Below are 13,449 nucleotides of genomic sequence, written 5' to 3'. Positions count from 1 at the left end.
TTTCACCCTAGGTAATATACATGTTTCAATGCTGTTCTCTTGAAACATCCCACCCTCGCCTTCACAGAGTAACCTCAGAAAGATGGTGGAAGAGGAAGTCAGTCCCGCACTCTCTTCCCTGCACAGAAACATGGATGAAAAGACACCTGGGCCAAAATACTTTATGGGAACTCTAGAATCCAGGTAAGAATCTGCAGGACACCAAAGGAGCACAAAATTGAGGGGGAAAAAATGCTTTGTAATGGGTGAGAGGGGCAGTTTACTTGTTACAGCCCTGCACCCAAACCTGCATAGCTCAGCACTCAGCCCCACTCAGCCCCCGATTTCCCCCGCATGGGAAGGAACCAGTGAAGCATCCACCCAACACACCAGCCTTTTGGGGTTGCTACCCAAAGACTTGGTGGCTTCCCTGGTAGCTCAGATGGTAAAGCATCTGCCTACAATGCAGGAGACCCAGGTTCGATCCCTGGGTTGGGAAGATCCCCTGGAGAAGGAAATGGCACCCCACTCCAGTACTCTTGCCTGGAAAAATCCCATGGACAGAGGATCCTGGTAGGCTACAGTCCAAGGGGTCGCAAAGAGTCGGACACGACTGAGCGACTTCACCTTCACTTTCACCCAAAGACTTACGTTCAGGTCATCTCCGAGGCACCTGACACAGTGGGGATGCTTGGTGGAGGGGGAGTAAAGGATCGGGAAAGGGGGTGATAACATTTCAGCAGCCTTAAGCACTGCAGGATTGGGAGAAGGTCTGCAATCCTGACTCATCCTTTAAGAGAGGAAGAGTATTTGTACTCTGCCTACAAAATTCCAGTGTATTTCTCAGGAAAAGGGGTCAGGGGGGTTATTGCAGCCAGCTGCACTAGACACTTAGCAAGTCCTGGGAAGACAAGAGGAAAATAGAGATGGTCGATGTCTTCAATATCATACTGTCCAGCTTGTCCACTGTCCCCAACATCGCATTTTATACAAACTCCTAAGAACAACCTAAGTGTTCATCAGCAAATAAATGGATTATACATACAAACACACACACACTGGGATATTACTCAGCCATAAATTCATTTCATAAATGAAATTCTTCCATTTACAGCAACGGAGATTGACCTAGGGGCTCCCCTGGCAGCTCAGTGGTAAAGAAACCGCCTGCCAATGCAGGAGGCCTGGGTTCAATCCCTGATTCAGGAAGATCCTCTGGAGAAGATGGCAACCCAATCCAGTATTGTTGCCTGTCCAAGGGAACCCCATGGACAGAAGAGCATGTAGGGCTAGAGTCCATGGAGTTGCCAAGAGTTGGATAAGACTTAGTGACTAAACAACAATAGATTGACCCAGAGGATACTATGCTTAGTAAAATAAAACAGATAAAAACACACACTGTGTACTATAACTTATATGTGAAATCTAAAAAATAAACCAAACAAATATAACAAAAAGAAACAGGCTCACAGATGTAGAACACAAACTAGTGGTGACCAGTGGAAGGGAGAGGTGGGAAGGGCATGGCAGGAGTAGCGGATTAAGAAATACAAAGTTCTATGTATGAAGTGGATAATCACCAAGGATACATTGTACAGCACAGGGAAATAGAGCCATTATTTTGTAATAACTTCAACTGGAGTATAATCTGTAGAAATACTGAATCATTATGTTGTATACCTGAAAGTAATATAACATTGTAAATCAACTATCCTTCAATTAAAAGAAAAACCAGATTCTGGTTTACTTTTCCTCATAATCTGTCATTAAGTATTCCTATATGCTACTCAACTAAAATTGGGAAGACTGTAAACATTGATCCTAAAACAAATATAAAAACAAATTGAGATATATTCCTCAAGACTTCTTAGAATATATTAAATGTATTAAATCCCACGGATTCTGATGTGCCATTTACACCTGTGACTTGATGTGTTTTTATCTTTACTTAGGATTAAATACATGCAATTTATCCTTCTGAAACCATATGCATATAATCAAAAACTTATACTTGGTCTTATAATTTTTCAGCATTAAATTACTGCAATTAAGATAATCAAAATATTATATATATCCATTTTCTGGGATTAGAATAGTATTTTTTAATTTACAATATAACCAAGTAATTAAACCCATATCTTTTGTGCCTAAGCAAGATTTTAAATTTGAAATTCAAAACTGAAAGCTGGGTTGTACTCTAAAACTGCAAAACTAGACAATATATGATAAGAAAATCAGTCTATGAATTGCTGGCAGTTCATCTTGCAAGTTAATCTAAATGTTAACATGAAAAAACACATTTTCCTGTGATGTTCTCTGGCTGTTTTGAAAAGAGGGCCAATATTCAATGTGTTACATCACCGATCCACTCAGTCACTTTAACTTAACTAAGGATAGGGATTACAGAGTTTACTACTGGTTGTAGGAAAAATATCAGGATTAATTAATCCCCAGATTCGCTCTTTTTAAATTGTTTTCTAAAACATGGTACAGTGCATAATTAAAAACTAAAACTTGTTATCATTGCACACATGAAGCATCTCAGTAGATACACCAGTAGGTGCCCCTGTTTTTAACCGATTTTCCTGAATTATCCCTTGTTGTTGCCACCGCAGCTGTCACATAAAAACAGATATATAAATCATAGGTATTCAAGTAACCTCGGTTAAAGGACTTCATCTCTTTGGTACAAATATTCTGTTCTATCTTAAGTTGTTTCACCAATAGAACTAAGAATCAATGCATGATAATTCTTTTTTTTTTTTTCAAAATAGAAATCTTACTTGAATAAATATACACTCTCATGCTTTAGAAGTTAAAATCAGCACCTCTGTTTGGGCCTGTGTAGACATTTACTTGGTGCAATCATTATTCATGGTTACAAAGGTGAACTTGTTCATTGGATCCATTAACTATATGGTATTTTATCCTCTATATCAACTTCATTTTCTATTATAATTTATTAAATTAAAATAACTCCTTCCTAAGATCAAGCTGAAAGAACTCTAAATGGCCCAATAATTTGAGTGAAAAATAAATAATTATAGGTTTATACTCTTAACAAGAAATGTCCATGAATCCATACTGATATAATTAATACATTAACAAACAAATGTGAGCTAAGGGGACCATCTTCCCTACAGAAGATTACCAAGCAATAAATTAAAAGGAATGAGAGGAATAGGAAATTACCACTGGGACACTGGGGTACTAATTGCTTCAGGCAGGTTCCATGGATTAATGGGCCAATTTTTAATTTAGTAGGTAAATCTTTTGGAATGCATATTTGTATATCTTCAAGGTTTCTCCTCCCAAACAGTATTAATTACTATGGTCACATGTGTCCACAGATTTCTTGATATTTCTCTCTCTAGGAGGTAGTTCTGAATTCCTCTCAGAGTATCCTAAGTCTAGTAACTGACTTGCAACAAAGAGGATGTGGGAAAAGTGAAATAGTAACTTTTTGGTGGGGAAATCTGGTAGACACCGGACAAAGTTGATATCTTGTACATCCTGACAGAATGATAAGAACACTCACATCTGTGGTATTTTCTAAAAAGCTCAAAGCCTCTAACCATGAGAAAACATAAGTTAAACCTATGTTGAGGGACAAATACTCCAAAATACTAGATCAATACTCCTCAAAAGTATCAAAATCAATACACACAAAGAAAGATCAAGAAACAAATATGTATTAGAGAAGAATAGGAATATGTGATGAACGAGAATGCAAGTTTGTATCCTATACTGGATCTCAGGTTGGAAGAACATTAGTGAAAAATTTGGTGGAAAATGAAGCCTTGTTCAATTGATAATGTTGTATCAGTATTACATTCTTCATTTTAATACGTACATGATGATTATTTAAAATGATAACTATTGGCAGCTGGGGGATGGATATACAGGAAACTTCTGTACTATCTTTACAATTCTTCTGTAAATCCAAAGTCATTTTGAAATAAGGTTTTTAAAGAATGGACTTTTGACTAAATACAAATACTTTATTTTAACATGTACAACAAATTACATGTGGGAAGGTTGCATGTGGAGGCCACTTGCCAGCTCTCAAAGCGTATTACTGGTCAAGATTTTTAAACATTTTCTTCATAAAAAATGTTTTCTTTATGGATGGAAGCATAATGGCTAAATATCTCAAGAAAATATACCTTACTAATGGAAGAAAATACTGTATCTCTAGCCAACACTTATTATTTCAAAAATTCATGATTTATCCTTGTAAAACTTACTATATTGGAATTGTATTATGGTATTACCTATTTTCTTCAAAAGTGTTTGGGTTTGTTTTCCTTCCTCTCACCCTGGTTTAAACCAGGCAGTCACCCTTGCCTCATAAATCATAAATTCAAGGTTATAAAACGGGTTTATCTTATCCAGATCAATCAGGTCAGCCTCATCAGCCTGCCCATCATCACTGACAGGCAGCCTGACCTTCTCTGACTTTACATTGAAGTGCTATCCATGTGTTCTGCCTAAGGGCAGACCCTGGGAAAGACCTTGCGCCACACCTCATCCTCACATATCTAAATGTACCCAACCAAATCTTTACTCAAGGGAATGCACAAAGAAGGACGGTAAGTAATAGAGACATATACGCATACACATTTAACATTTATACACACATATAAAGACACACGGCACTTCCCTGATGCTCGGTGGTAAAGAATCCACCTGCCAATGCAGGAGACACAGGTTTACTGCTGGCGTGGGAAGATTCCTCTGGAGGAGGGGATGGCGACCCACTCTAGTATTCTTGCCTAGAAAATTCCATAGACAGAGCAGCCTGGTGGGCTACAGTTCATAAGGCCATAAAAGAGTTAGACATGATTCAGCAATTAAACAACATCAAAGAAACATACTCATAAGGCTAAATGTATAAAATAATATATATCATAGCTTTGATTGAAATTTCCTCTCAATGCTCAATATCTCCCCTGGAAATATTTCATCTCAATGATTAATTACATTTCTAATTACCATTATCAATAGAGCTATCATTCTATAATTTAAAAGAGGAAAAATATTTTCAAAATGTGTTAAACCAATTGTTTTGTTACGCTTTTGGCTGATATAATGTACATTTATATCCTTTATGATTTATAGAGCTGTCAGACCATTAGTTATAACCTATTTTAGCACAAATAGCCTTACTATCTATTAATTCCAGGTAAGGCTTTACTAGTTTGAGCCAAATCATGAGACGGGAAAGAGGAGCCTGAGAAGGAAGCAGAGAAACCATCAGAGGGAGGCAGTGAGGGAGCCGGTGCGCTCTTGCAGAGGCGTCAGAGGAAAGTGAAGACGCAGAGCGGGGTGAAGGGTCAAGCAGAGACGGAGGACCCGGAGGAGGGCAGTCTGCTGTTAGACCATGCTGGGCGCTGGCGCTTGGAAGATGATGGGATCAACAGAACCTACTGAAACAGAGAGCAAGGGGACACTTCACAGAGATAAATAAGTTCAAATGAGGTCCCTGGGGGAGTGGGGGACTCCAGCCCAATATAACCAGTGTCTTCAGAGGATGAGATCAGGACCCAGACAGGGACGGAGGGAAGACCATGTGACGACAGAGACCACCATCTACAAGCCAAGGAGACAAGCCTCAGAAAGAGCTGATTCTGCCAACATCTCCATCTCAAACTTCCCCACCTCCAAAAGAGCAAGAGAACACACATTTGTGTGCAAGCTACCCAGCCTGCTGTACTTTGGTACCACAGCCCTAGCAACCACACCTCTTAATATCAGCACTATCTCATTGTAACGTCAACCGCAGAGCTTTTGACTGGTGATGGAAACGGTTTTCAACCAGCCACTGAGATGCAAGCATTGCAGCCACATGCTACCCCTGCGGCTGCTTTTTTTTTTTTTTCCCATTCATTTACACCAGGATATACCCCAGAGAAAAGGTGTGATGTCATATGATTCATTACAACAATAGCAGCTGCCTAAGCCCCTTCATATGAATGGCTAACTTGACTCAGTATTTTTCTTTAAAAGTTCTCTGGGATGCTTTCAATTATTAATTAAAACAGAAATTTGTAGAAGATAAAGGGTCTTTTACACTTTAAAAGAGTCACAGGTGTTGATGACTTGGGGGAAGTCAACACCATTGAACACCCCTAGATCCAGAAAGCAAGAAAGGTTTTGTTAGGAATTTGTATTACAACATAGGAAAAAAAGATATTAGGGAAAGTTTGGAAAAGAAAGAAAAAGGTAAAACGTTAAAATGTTCTGACACTGGCAATTATTCCCACTATCCTCCTGAGAGACGTTATTATTTATATCCTTAATTAAAAGCTGTTTCTCTGGCGGCAGTCAGATTCTTGTGAGAAATCATATGCTGTTTTACTAAGAAGCCACTGAAGCACTGTGCACCCATGACTTCGATTTTCAAAAGCAAACTAACTATCCTTCTTGAATCCCACTTGATTGTGGTCGGTAAGACGGATCCTGATCTCAACTAAACCTTGCATGCCCAAAAGCGTTTGGGACTTTTCTTTGACTCTGTCTCCTCTTTGATCAAAGATTTATAAGGTAATAAACTCTGAATCCAAATAATAATTTAAACTTTGTGTGTTTTTGGCTAAAGAGACCCTGGATCTAAATTTCATAGATTTTCTTCTGACAAAGGAATCAAAAGATAAGGACTCTCTCTAGAAGGGCAGTGATGAACTGTGTGATTATCACGTATGGCAATAAACAGTTTACAAAATAATATCTGCTTTTGAAGTGCAGGTGGTCATCACTCAGTGTCTGACTCTTTGAGACCCAGTAGGCTGCAGCCCACCAGGCACCTCTGTCCATGGACTTTCCCAGGCAAGAATACTGGAGTAGGTTGCCATGCCCTTCTCGAGGGGCTCTTCCATACCCAGCAATTGAACCTAGGTCTCCTGCATTGCAAGTATATTATTTACCATCTGAGCTACCAGGGAAGCCCAGTATCAGATTTTAAATCAGTGCAAATATGCATATCACAAAAACTTCACAAACAAACCAGGAGACTCAGAAGGAATATTCAGAACATTTCTATGACTAGAAAGATTCTGTCCATTTACAGTCTCATTTTTTAGCATGATTAAGTATCTGATGATAATAAAGCACACAAAGTTGAACTATGCAAGCTTTCTAATTTAAAAAAAAAATCAATATCCAAAGTATTTGTGTCTTTTTGCCATATACTTTGTTTTTGTATTATTTTTACATGCTGAAATTATCAATATTATCCAAAACAAAATGCTATTGGAATAGAGCTTCTCCTCTCAATGCCTACTTAGCACATATAAGTAGATTTTAAAATAATTTAGTACACCTTAACAGACAGATCATTTTTTAAATACTTATTATTTATTTGCCTACTTATTTAGCAGTACCAGGTCTCAGCTGTGACATGTGGGATCTAGTTCCCTGACCAGGGATTGAACACAGACCCCCTGCATTGGGAGCAGAGATGCTTACATACTAGAACCCCTGGGAAGTCCTGCACAGATCGTTTCTTGATAGATCATTTTTAAGAGTTTACGAGGAGGGGGTATAAAGTGATAGCCCAGAGTATATAATTTATCTTGCACATGGCTCCCAATCAACATTTTTCCTGAAACAATTAATTTGGAAATCACGCCTTGCTATGCTTCGCCCATCTTTTGTTACTAAGGCAGCTGTCATCTTACTGTTTTCCTAATTCGGATTTTTGCATCAAGACAGGCACCTGTGTGTAATCAACTGACAAAGTGATCTTATTGAAATAGCTACAAAAACATAATACACAAAAACAACATATTATGTTAAAACTTTGGGATGTTTTTTCAAAATGTAATAAATAAATGTAAACTCAAAGAATTATATTTATGGTTTCAGATTTCTTTTCCAGATACTGTTTTACTATTTTTCACATCCTGATACAAACACATGTGTTACTCTTCAATACCATACAATTTGCAAGATTGTTATAAATGTTATATATAGGAGGTTGCAATAGTGAAAATATAAAGAGTAAAATGTCAAGTCACTTTATATCTTGGGGCATAATTACATGTAAAATCAAACATGAAAAACTACTTTTTAGCTCAGAGGTTACATTTCAATTAAAGCCTAGGGTAAATGTGAATTTCTAACTCTTTGAAGATAATTTTGTAAGGCTTCATCATAAAACTTTTCTATAGTTTTATACTTCCAGTGGTGAAATCTCGATTAATTAAAAAGCAAGGAAAAAGAGGCTACCAGCTTACTAAAGCAGCCTTCTGGAAAATACCTTTGCTAATGAAGAGCCTGTTATGACCAAGTTTCAATAGACTTATGTGACATCCTGCTGAGTCTGCAAATTTCCCCATCACCTGACTTCAAGTGGTGTTTTTCCATCCCTTCATTTAACTTGCTGGTATCTTTTCTAGGAAAACAATATAAACATGAGATAAAGAAAGTATTAAAAAAGAGAACTTATGAGAACACGTTATTGGCTGTTGTTATTTTATCTTCTTTATTTCTAAAATGATACATAACTGCATTTTATCAAGTTTACAGAAAAAAGCACAAAAATCGATAAAAATGTGTGCTCACTACCTAGAGCTAAAGAACTGTTATCAGCTTTGTATGTATGTATATATTAAATGATATGAAATCTCAATTTTCATCTTCACCTTTATTCCAAGGTATAACTGTTACAAAATTTTTATAATTAAGTCTGAAGCTATTTAACATCTCTATAGCTTTCCCCCAGTGAAAAAAGTACCTGAGGATGTTTTAAGTAACTATTAAAAGCTACACTGTCATTATGGTTAGTTTACTAGAGAGCCTTTATATAATGTATGATAAAAACAAAGTCATGTTTATTATTTTCAGAGAAGATAGTAAAGTTACTGACATATTTTGTCAATTACGAAACTACTCTCATTTGTTATTCTACTTCTTTCTACTCCTTTCTGTTCTGTAAAACTAATTTTTCATGAATACAAATTTTAATAATAAGGATATCATTTATTTTGGATATGCTAAAAACATATTGGTGATAGCAATGTTTAAAACCATAAACATATTTAAAATATATACTTAAAATCTGACACACCACATAAAAGTATGTACAGAAATTTAAAATAACAACACTTAATAATCTATGAAATATTCAAAATATTAGAAAAATATCTGGCTTCAAACAGCATATTATTAATGCATTATTAATGTAAAAATAAAATATAAATGTATATAGTGACCTACTTATCTTTCTGACTACAGGATTTAAATCAGCATGTTAATAGTGCTAATCTTTATGGGGAGGGATTACAAATTGGTTTATTTTCTTTTTTTGTATGTGTTTAACTGTGTTTGTTTATATATTTAGGGTTGAGATACAGGTTATATTTTAAGCTAATTGGTATATAATTCTGGTTTAACTACTTCATTAATTCGAAGCAGAAATTATATTGACAAGATTAATTTTTATTTATAAAACAATTTCACGTTTACAATAATTTTGTAATTCCTAATTGTCTTTATATTTGGCAATTCAATAAATACTGTACTCATAAATAGGCAAATACCAATTATTAAATAGTTAGTTTTGAAAGGAGCTTTAGGATAAGTAGCTTCATTGCTAAATAAAGGGTTTAGTTACCCATTTAAAGTTTTAACAAAATTCTAGTCTCACCTTAAAAACTTTTAATTTTAGGAAAATTATTAAGGTAATTAAAGAAGACAACATAAAACTCCTATTTCAGAAAGCTTTGTGAATTTTTAGTATCACAATAAGCATGATTTCTACCTTCTTCATGAAAACAGCTCAATATAGTTTATTTGAAAAGCTGAAAATTTACTTATACAATAAATAGCCAAATAAATGTTCACTCCTAAGAGGGACTTAGGAGTGAGTCAATGCACACAAAATGAAATAAATTTTATTAAAATGTATTTGGTAAGGTTCGATCCTCTGGAATTTGAGCAAAATCAAACTGACAGTGAATATTCTTTTCTTGTTTACTTATATCCCCTGTAACTTCTCCTAAGGTTCCAGGGCTCAACAAGCTACTATCACCTATTGCATGTTACATCTGACTGTGTGACTATCACCTCCTAAATGGTAGATTTCACAGGTTTTACTGCTCCTTGGAACTCTGTCTTCCAGAACGCGAATGTGAGTGGCACCGAGTACAAAGACGCCACTCCGCTCTATGTCATAGTGATTGAGTGTGGACAATCCTGCCAAGGCAGTGAGTGTCCCAAAGCTGGGAGAGCAAACACGGCACATTGTTTATTTCTCTCTTCTCTCATCGCTTTTACTTCAAATCCTATTTGCTGATTTTTGGGACACAACAAAATTTGGCTTATTTCTAAAGTGGCCATGGAGCCATAAAAGAGCAAGTGTGATTCTATTATGTCTTGATTAGCATCAATCAATTGTCATTTCAGTGTTGATGACTGATCCCTCAACCCAGTGCCAGGCTGTAACAAGAAGGAACATTCATGGTGCGAATGGCATGAATTCATGGCATAGATTGCCTTTAAAATTTATACCTTGATAATCGGGCTTTAACTTGTTTCCTTAGCAAAATATGGAAGTTGCAGTAAATATAAAATACCCATTTTTATGAATGAATACTTTTAATGATATTATAGATGACAATTTACTCTTGAATTTATCCACTCAATCTCTTTTTATAATACAGGATTCAGCTCTTGCGAACTCATTACCATAAGATAAACATAATTTAAAAAGAGCATAAATAGCACCAAACACAAGTGAATAACTGGGATGAAGATGTGACAAGACTTTCAAAAGCTAAAGGCATATCTGCTTGTATAACTCACACCAAATGGAAAAAACACTAGAATTTAAACCTTTATACATTAGCCTACTTAATAGGTAGGTATTTGTGTAAATAAATATAGGGGAAGTAAGAAGAAACATGGGTTTAAGCATAGATTTAACAAATACTAATTCTGTTTGTTGACATTTTGCTGATCAGATGTTGTATGTCAAAAATGTATATCGTTTGATTCACCAATTTGACCAAATCAGTCACTTTCTCTCTTTAAAGGAAGGAGGTACTTTTACATAAATGTGGTCATTTTTCTATTATATCCATGTAAAATGCACTAAATTCAAGGAGGAAAAGTCCAAATACATAATAACTTGTCATAAAAAGCAGCTATAAATGAAGAAACTTTATAAATGAAGAAAACAAAGAAATCACCTAATAAAAGATATGAATTCATGGGTTGACATTTCAGGTATGTCATTATGTTTATAAATAATTCATGTGTTTATAATATTTTGCAGGCCAAGAGTATGTAAAAAACTGAATATTCTATAAGGGGGACCAGAATGACCAGAATACTGTTTTCTTACTTTGAAGCAAAGTTCATTGGCAATACATCAAGGAAGCGAAATTGTTTAGTGTTCTGAGACAAAGCGTTTTGCAAATTACAAAGTCATAATCTGGTAGAATTTGGTTGTCTTGCCTACTGCTGAACACCTTCAAGAAACATAATTGACTAAATTACTCTCTGAATTAAATATAGCCAACCAAACAAAAAGAATCTGAGGATTGCACTCAGAGTATATAATTTACAAACAACACACATATGTACACACACATACCCCAATCAAACGTCCTTTTACTTAAAAGGATAATCTAATAGAAGCATGTCCAATATGTAAAATTTGATGAATTTTTGGAACAGAGGGTTGTTCTTGGTCTCAGATTAAATTTTGAAATTAACATGCTGCCTTGATTCCAGACTCCTAATGTAATCATCAAGATCAATGACAGATTACAAGTTAATTTTTGTAGTTAAAAAATACCTAATAAGCCTACTTCACAGTTTTGGAAATTTGGAAAGAAAGGTTGAGATATTCTTAACCAATACTTAATTAATCCCTGAGTATAGGTATTACAGACATAAGGTAATAACTAGGGGGAAAAAAAGTATTTTTCTTTGAAGATTTATATGTCTAGGAGAATTTAAAGCTAGTTATTTTACTCTGAGTATTGATTTCAATTTGCCATTTTGTTAAGACACAAAATGTTAAGATGGGTTCACTCTGGTGTGATCCCAAGAATAAGAGGAAACGGTGTCTATATTTGACTCTTCAATATTTTATGACATGAGAGAATGCCAGGTCCAGTGGCATAAAGTTCCTTGTGGCAGGAACAAAGACTACCATATTCAGACTCTTTATAGTTGCTTTTACACTTTTTAGGCTCCTCACGTTTCATTTGAAATATATCCTTCTATTTGTATCCCCAGTAACCGAGGTATAGGTTTTTGTCAGTTAAATATCTAATAAATACAGATTGCATCATTCTGAAAGTAAGGAAGAAGTATGGTTACAGTTTTGATTTTTAGTAGTTTGTGATGTGTCCAAATGTAAAATTATCCAAACACACTCCTCGCACTTAAATGAGCTTATCTTGTGAATGTTAATATTTTACCAAACTTTACAAGTTTTAGGCCATTATTTCTTCAAATGTTTTTCTGTCATATTCTACCTTTCTAATTAATTCTTCATAGGTTATTCCTATGTTAGGTCTTTAGTTTTTCATAGGTCCTAGTGGTGATTTTCCATACTTTTACATTTATTTTCTTTAAATTCTGATTGAATGCTTTTTATTGATTGGTTCCTTCCTTTTTAAAAATTTTCATTCTGTTATTAAGCCTATTCAGCATTTTTCATTTCAAATACTATTTTCTAAATTTTCCATTTGGTTATTCTTTATCTATTTTTATTTTCTCTGCATATATATATATATATATATATATATAATCTCTTCTTTCTTCATAGAAATATGTTCCTTCACCTCATTAAGCATAATTATGGTGGCTGCTACAAAGTCTGTGATGATTTCAATATCTTGAACATTTTAACATTGGAATTTATCAGTAATTTGTCTGTCAGTTTGTGTACATTGTGTTTTTTATTTTCCCCGCTTACCTTTAACATATATTTTTACTGGTATTAAACAATGTGATGTTACAGTGTGTTTTTCCTAATTGGGTCAGTTGCATTTCCTTAATCTGTTGGTTTATCATTTTCACCATATTTAGGAAATACTTAGCTATTATTTCTCCAAATGTTTGTCTGCCTGTCTTTTCTTCCTATCCTTATATGATTTTAACTAAACATATATATTTCCCCATAAGTCAGTGAAATTGTGGTCTTCACTGTGAAAATTCTCTATAGGTAATAAAATTCTCAACAAGTATGTCTCCATATTTATTTAATATTTTTTGAGTAATGTCTAAACTCCAGTTAATTCTAGCTAGTGGGTTTCTAAACTTTAGATAATGTTTCGCATCTCTACAACTTTATTTTGATTATTATTATAGTCCATTTCTCTCTTCACAAGTTTTTAAACAAAGTTTTACACAGTTTAGGAACTATGGAATGTCCATTATAAATCCATTATCTCTATGATTTTTGAGTCTGTTCTACTGAATTATTTTTACTCTGTTTATATGTCACATTTT

General features: G+C 34.9%; 1 non-coding gene across 1 annotated transcript; it reads left to right on the top strand.

Annotated features, from left to right (window-relative positions):
* The first annotated feature begins 406 nt into the window (after positions 1–406).
* TRNAC-ACA (transfer RNA cysteine (anticodon ACA)) lies at positions 407–478 on the top strand. Its single transcript has one exon. It is a non-coding gene; the product is annotated as a tRNA-Cys (tRNA).
* The last annotated feature ends 12,971 nt before the right edge of the window (positions 479–13,449 follow it).

The sequence above is a fragment of the Odocoileus virginianus genome, chromosome 22, assembly GCF_023699985.2.
Source record: "Odocoileus virginianus isolate 20LAN1187 ecotype Illinois chromosome 22, Ovbor_1.2, whole genome shotgun sequence".
Taxonomy (NCBI): domain Eukaryota; kingdom Metazoa; phylum Chordata; class Mammalia; order Artiodactyla; family Cervidae; genus Odocoileus; species Odocoileus virginianus.
Note: the sequence above shows the minus strand (reverse complement) of the source record. Positions and strands in the feature narration are given on the sequence as shown.